Source organism: Spea bombifrons, chromosome 3 (genome assembly GCF_027358695.1).
Source record: "Spea bombifrons isolate aSpeBom1 chromosome 3, aSpeBom1.2.pri, whole genome shotgun sequence".
NCBI lineage: Eukaryota > Metazoa > Chordata > Amphibia > Anura > Pelobatidae > Spea > Spea bombifrons.
Window position 1 is genome coordinate 111,731,754 of NC_071089.1, and position 8,151 is coordinate 111,739,904.

The following is an 8,151-nucleotide window of genomic DNA, read 5'->3' on the forward strand; positions in this document are numbered from 1 at the left end:
AGCAAGACTACCCTTAGCGGATACAAAGTTCTGATTGCATATCCTTACAAATGTATATATCTGCTGAGACTACACATGGAAAATATTGTGCATTTTATCCAAGACAAAAAAAAATTATTTTTATTTATGTGCATGATATGTAACAAAGGGCATTAAATATTCACATCTAACTTTGTAAGGTGCATGAATTGGTCATGGGAAACTGCCAACTGCTGATACAACAAGCACGTGTGCCTACTGTGTGGGGATTTGCTCGTGAGTCATCTGAGATTATTTTATTTACACATTGTTCCTGGGAGATACCGTGGAAAGCACTTTATTCATGATTTCATTAGTTCTTCTGTATAGCATGGAGGGGGGTAAACTATGACACAGGAAGGTGGTCATGTTTATTCACTAAGCAGAGAGTGTAGTGCAGGTAAAGTACAGTATATCTTTGGTATATAGGTGAAAACAATTATTCAGCGTTCACACAGTTGGGCTGAACCAAGCAGTGTTTGCGTTCCGTACAAGTTTCCATCATGTTGAAGTACTCCGGGTAGCTGTAATGTATCTATTATTGACAGTAGTGTATCTATCTTCAACGCTGTCCTAGGCCTAACCCATGGCAGCGCCACCAGCCGCTCCCTCTGCACGGCCTACTTTAAGGCTAAGGGCCAGGGTGTGATGTCATATCCCAGCTCTCCATCACATGCACTGGGCAAAAGTGATGTATGGAGGCTGTGACTCTGCATGGTCCTCCATAGTGTAGTCGAACAGTGGTGTTAGAGGGAGCCTGATCACCCATGCATCACCGATGATCGACCTTGGGGAATGATCAAAGAGCTGATCTGCCCTGCATAGGTTTTCCAGTATGGAATTCATTTTAACATATTTGTTATTTCCCATAAGCGCAGACAGTTTTTGTTTCTTGTATACATTGTACAGCCAATACACTGTTTCTTGCAGCATGCTTACACCTGTTTGGTAGGCCTCGTATTACACATTTGTGTTATTTGAGCCTGAGACTAGCTTAGCGCACCGACACTTTTTCTTTTCCCTATTTCCCATAAGACCAAAGACCGATTAGGGTCTGAGTCTTTACAGCAGGAAACAGGGACAGACTAGATGAGCTGAATGGTTTTATTTGCCATCAAATTCTATGTTTCTAATTGGGCCACCATATTTATTAGCAACCATGTGGTGTTGGCAACACCACAACACAGATCTTTCCTGCACCTCCAAGTATCTCTATTTTCTTGTGAAAACAAAAGTTCTCTGAATTGGTCACCATAATACGTCTAACTCAATAACCCAATGTATAGGTGAAATAACGGTACAAAATGTGCCTGAATGAAAAGTCCTTTGAAAAAAGCTACTTAAGACATTGTTGGCCAGACAAGGAAAGAACCCTGAAAGTTGTATGAACAAAAGTGCAGTAACATGGATAGTTTTAACTAAACCCACCAGAGATTAGCATCATCTAAAAATAAAAACCCAACTTTGAATTTGGAGGATTCAGTTATGTGTTCCTAAAAGGTCATAAGGAGAAATTATACTAAGAAATGTTTTTCAGTCTTAATGCGCCATGTGCTGTTTTTACGTAAAGTCACTTTTATTTACTATAAACTGCCTGCCGCTGTTATTATTAATAACACATTAGCTTTTCTTAAAGGTTCTGTTAACTTACTCTGCTCAATGTATTACTTTTGTAACTACATTTTGCCTTAGAAACATTATTCCCAGAGATAATTATTTAATAAAGTACAAATTTGTCTCATTCATAATTTTCACTGGGAACACATTCTGTCATGTGACACAAATGCCGTAACTGATAGGTGATTACACCATCAAGGGAAATAATAAGAAAGAGAGTAATTCTTAATGAATAAGTAATAAGGTGAACGCGAAATAACCGAATCCAAATCACGTAAGAAGCAGGCGAGGTCATACAAATTGTAAAACAGCAAGCAATGTCAGGAGAAGCGGGGTCAAAAGGAATAAATCATCAAAATAATACAGGAACAACGCAGGAGTGTTACACCAACTGAGGCCAACAAGAAACTGAAGGTCCTGGATAGAAAAAGGATGAAGGGGCCTGGAAGAAATAGGCAGTTCAGCATGAAAACTATGCAATTACAGGGGTTAGCCGGGGTGAATTATGTTATGTGGTTGCCCCAGTCTATTGATTGAGTGAGGTAGCAGGGATATGGTGCAGCGACCTGCTACCTGGGGGGACCTCACCAAAAGCGTCGAGATTTTGGCGGAGGTTCACCTTAGGGCAAAATGGCAGCACTTTCGGTGATGTCCTCTCACCCGACTGGAGCATGGAATATAATCTGGTTCAAATTTTCACAGAAGTGATGGTGCTTCTGGTGACATCCCTGATGCTCTCATCATGGTAGAGGGCCTCCCACCCTGATTGTAGGATTGGGCAAGAGGACATCACCGGAAGCATCATCAGGTTATGTCCGCGGAGATGCAGACAAAAACAGGAGATACAAGAGAAAAAGAAGAAAATTAAAGAGAGAATATAGACAATGAAGAACAAGAAGACGTTGGAGTGGTCAGCAGAAGCGGAAGTAGTCCGCAGAGATAGTAGGTAAACGTGAGAGAGTGAACGAGAATGAGGACCTGAGAGAGTGAATGAGAGGGTGAGAGAGGGAGTGAGAGTGAATGTGAACACTGGGCAATTCATTTAATTCCAAATTAAAAATGCCCTCCGATTTTCATCCAACCCAAGTGGGCAATCAAATTTGTTACCTGAAAACGAATGGGCCAAAAACAAACTGAAAATTGTCAAAATCTGGCCCGTTTGCACATGTCTAAGTGGTCCCTTTAAACGATCATTGTCTTCTGGGTCCCCCAGTAATTTTCCATGAAGGAGATGTCCCTGCATACGAAATACTTACTGCCAGCCAGCTTCAGTGCTAGTTTGGTGAAATCTGCATGTAGGATCTATATAATGATCCCAGCAGGAGAGCTTTCCTGCCACTGATTGGATGTTTAGAAAGAAAGCTACTGCGGAGCTCCCACTTCTGTAGGATCTCTTTTTTCCTTTCTTAAGAAGGCGTACTCACAGAGGGTTAGGGTCACTCACAGAGTGTTGCCGATCAGAATAATGTTTCATTATTACAGGGATATAACCTGCTGCAAATTCAAATGCCATTTTTTTTATTAGAAAATAGCGACATGGTCCAAAAAACAAGCGGGATGATAATGTATTTTTCAGGTTGGAGCACGCAGGTTATTTATATTTGCTAACACTTCGTTCCAGTGCCAGGGTTTGTATCATTTTATTAAATTAGTCATCGGAGTTTTGCGCCTGCGAGGCAGAGCGTGTTTGTGCGGTGATAAGGTACATTTTCTTTTTTCTTATGACCTGTTCAGGGCTGGGTCTATGAGTAAGCGAAGGGAAAGGTGATCAGCCTCCGAGAAGGTATGACTCTTGAAAGTGCTTTCTGCCGTTGTGTTTAAGAAGGTGTGTCACCTCTCAGCATTTCACAGCGCTGATCATGACAGACGGTATGGAGTCCCGGGACTTAAATCCTATTATTTTATAGGTATAAAAAAAATAATACATCTACTAATTATGTATACCCAGTAAACGTCGCCTATGGTGTTTGTATACATAGACAAAACCGTATCCAAGAGTATCCAGCAAGTAGTTCTATGGCTGTAGTTGTAGTAATTACCCTGGCTAAGAACTATACATCGCATCAACTGGAGATTTACCTTTTTGTAACTCCTGGCCTATATTATTGCATTAGTTTATTGTATAGACTTTGAGGTTAATTTACTAAACTGTGAGATGCAGGTCGGTTTAAGGGATATAAAACATTTACATTAATAAAAATATTCAATTACTTACCTTAAGGAGAAGCTGCAGAGCAATGCCTCCTCAGTGAACTGATGTTCAGCGCCACTGAGTTAGCCAATCATCTGCAGGAAAATGGACCCACTCACATCACATGGGAGCACTTTCTATGCACACGCCTGAGGGCCCACTCACCAAGTCACAAATGTCCTCCTCATGGTGAGCACACCTTGGTTACAGTCCTCCAGAAAAATCTACTAGAAGAAGTATAGCCATGCTGCCATGGAATAACGTGCTAGAGTTACTATTAGACTTGGGTGCCGGCAACTCTTCGTGTTCGTCTTCGTGGGGGAAAAAATCCTTGTATTCCACGAATATTCACCCGTTCCTGTGTTCAGTTCGGGCGAATATTCGTGTACATTCTTCGTGTTTGTATTTTTTTTTTTAGAAGGGGTTAATAAGGGGTTAACGCGGTACGCAGCAGCTCTGGTGCCAGGATTTTAGAGGTCCGTAGGAGCGACTCTATTGGTCACTGGCAGGGGCCTCTATCTGGTCAAATATAGAACGACACTAGGATCAAAGACGTTCTGAGGGGACAAGGTTTAGTGTGTTCTGAGACTCACAAGGAGTGATGTCACTCCATTCAGGATGTGCAGCCGCCATCTTTTGTGTGGCGTGGCTGTGTCTGCGAGGCAGCTGTAGCGAGTGGAGACAGCTGAAGAGGTTTTGTTGGAGAATGCTGCAGCATGGGCCGATGAAGCGTGGACATCTTCAGAGGCGGACTGGAGGAACGAGAATGGACAGTTTTATTTTTTATAATGCAATATATACCACCATAATTTGATATCTTATTTATGTTAGAATGTTTAAAACAAGGTGAGATAAATGAACTTTTAAATATAAAAATATACTGTATTTAATATTTAACAGCCACTGAAAATCTATACTTAGGAAACGAAATAATATTTTCACAAAGCTGTACCTTCATTTTTCTTTTTTTTCTTTTTCAAGCCGATGTTTTTTTTCAGCTGAGGTGTCGATTTCAAGCCCTACAATGGCTGTACACCATAATAAGCCCGTCTCTGCGGCTGCCTTATAATTTAAAGAAAATTCAGCTGCGGACTGTGAGAATCACTTTCTGCGTGTAAAATGATATAAAAAAAAAGTAAATTGGCGGCAGGAAGCCGGATTTAATTACAGTGAACCTCAACATCAAAGAACTAGCGCTAAAGAGTGTTCACGGCGTTAGCAGTTTAATCTGGTAATTAGAAAAGTGAATTTGGGGTCACGGTTTACTGCGGCACGTATGGTTAATTTGTAATATTACCACGTATCCGCACCTAACCCTTATTTGTTCTTCGTGTAACTCAGATCTCTGATTCATCGGCACCTAAACTGAAAGTGTTTGTAGAGGGATCGGTGTTGCACCCGTCTGTAACCTTTGAAACGGATCCTTTCCTCTACCAAGCACTGATTCCCTTCTCAGAGTAAAAAGAGTAAAGGTTTATTCTTGGGAAATGTTTGGATATATGCTAAATCACGGCCAATTATTTTTGAGGCAAACAAGTACTTTTTAAACTTTCCTTTAAATTGTTGTTTATTTTACTCCATAAAGTGGACCAGCGCTGGGGTTTTTCACTTTCTAGTCCCTTTGTCAACCTACATCGTCAATGCCAACTTCTGCATGCGCTTGCTTGCTAACTTGGAAGTAGTCTTGTGTTGGCACACTTCCCGGCGCAGCACCATAGACCTACATTGAGTAAATGGTGGAACAAACCCTAATAATGAATCATAGTATGTTTATGCTTTATGGTGGCATAGTAGAATTTATATACATCCAGTAATGTATGTATTCTAGAGTAGGCCTAGGACGAAAGTTCCAACCTCTTACCGTTGGGCTGGTTGAGGAGATCAGATAGATACACCATATGTTGGTGCTCAGCATGGCCAATGGTGTCCACAGAGGTAAATAGCAACTCCCAGTGCACAGTGATGGGGGTATATACAGAGACATAACTTGGTTGGGCACTGTCCTGAAACAGCTATAGAAAGTTTTAAAAAAGAGATGCAAGTCTATCATTATTGTTACATTTTATTTATAGAGCACCTGCAATGGGCACCCTGGGTCGTTCTTCTCTCTGTGACCTGGCTGCACTCCCTCGCTGTTTGTAAGATGTAACAAGGAAACACACGCCTCCCAACAATTAAAATGGCCAAAGTGCGACCTCTACATTTTTGTTTAGTAATTTATTTAGGAATTTAGAACAAAAACAATGTGCTTTTACTTGCTATACACATTATAGTAACCGTTAGGGCTGTAAAATCATACCCTATTTACCCAACTGTAAATTCATACCCAGCAGACATTTCGAGATAATGGAAAAGAGGAACATCTGGGAGGAATGAAGGACTGGAGACTTACGACCAATAAAGGGACACTTGAGAGATATTTAAACATGTAGGGCCAGCAGCTGGCTCAGTGCTAGCGGAGCTGAGAACACAGGAAACTGATCAGGCAGCAACTCAGCTCCATTGTGTGAAAACCCAAACTAGGAACATACATCCAGCTGTTACAGACAACAAAACAAATACTCAGATGTATGCCCTCCCCTGCAGATTCAAGCCCTCCCCTGCAGATTTGAGCCCTCCCCTGCAGATTCAAGCCCTCCCCTGCAGATTCAGGCCCTCCCCTGCAGATCTGTTCTCGTCTCCTTACCAGTCCTCCTCTAGGCAGTGTTAACTATGTTTTAGCTCTTTAAGAGCCACAGCTCTCACAAGGATTAATGAATATAATTTACCCTTTGAGTGCCAAATTAGTAAAATACAATATTAAACCACTGGTACAAAAAAGGAAACACACAAAAAAATTAAAACACACATACTGTCATACATACATACATATACATATACATATATCTCTTGGTGCACCCCATTTATGTATAAGCACACATTCGGAGACCTAGATAGGTAAGCAATTTAATTTGTACCCCTTTGGAACCTGAAGAGTAAAGACACAAAGTATTACCCTGTTGCAGGTATGTATTCTTAGTACTTTAGTGAACAAACCCAAAGGTGTATTTTGTGTCATTGTGACTTTGCTCTTAAAGCAAAAATCTTTTGTTTATATTTAATACGTTGATATTTTACAGTGAATATACATTTCTAGTTTAACTTGTTTTTGCAACAAGGCCAAAAACTGGCAACGGAGGGGCAGATCAACCTCGAGGGCTATACTAACAAGCCAAAGAGGACCTGTATGACTGCTCTGAACATTCCAGCTCTTCCTTCTTTAATTTCACTGCTCTTATATGAACGTTAGAAAAAAATGATATAATCTTTTACATATATACTTATCTATTAATACACTGGACAGTTTATAGGTACACTATACAGGTCTATATTCTTTTCATCAGAGCATAGTGATGGTTGATAAGATAAAAATAGACACTTTCATAATGCAAAAAAAAACATATTGATGAGGTGATTTTATTTTATATATATATATATATATATATATTTATTTATTTATTTATTTTTAATAGTCTGTGTTCTTTTTCTTCTGCCTTTAGTCAGTCAAGTAATCAACCAATTATTCCAAATAGAGTTTGTATGTAAACATATAAAAAAGAAAATTGCATTTCTAATTAGTCATTGAAAAATATAGGTTATTAAAACTCTCGTAAATATCCATAGCTCCCAAGGCCCAGATCACATCCTAGTTGCCTACATTATATATATATATATGATCCGGTAAAACCTGGATAATTATTATGAAATAGGGCGATAGAACCCGAGGACTACTGAACTGTAAGCAGATGTTACCAAATTCCCCACTCCCAACAGCGCCAATTAAACAGAAAAAGTAGCAGAACAGGTTGGAATGAAGAAGTCAAGGAAGCTTCATAATTGGACCTTCGGTGGCTCCTGTACACTTGGCTGTGAAGCTACAAAGTGGTGGCACAAGAGCCAACAGAGAAACTAAAACCATGAAAAGGAAATGGAATCTACACCCATGATAATTTTCCTTGTCCACCATCTTGATTGCTTATCTGACGCCCGGGGGTGAATTCTATAATAATAAGGATATGTGTCATTTAACATTTCTTTTAGATGATGAAATGGAGCCTCGGGATTGTACAAAAAAGAGAGAAGCAGATCCAGTCACTTTTTACCCAATATGTCATGAAGAAAAATATACAATCTGATCTTGTCTTTACATGTATGACCCCCTATACAAAAAGTCTTGCATTAGGATCTTATAGAAGGCCATAGTTACTGTATCTCTTATGAGAGACTCAAATCGTAGGGTGATGTTTGGAACTCCAGCATTACCAAATCTGTTTGAGATCAGTCAG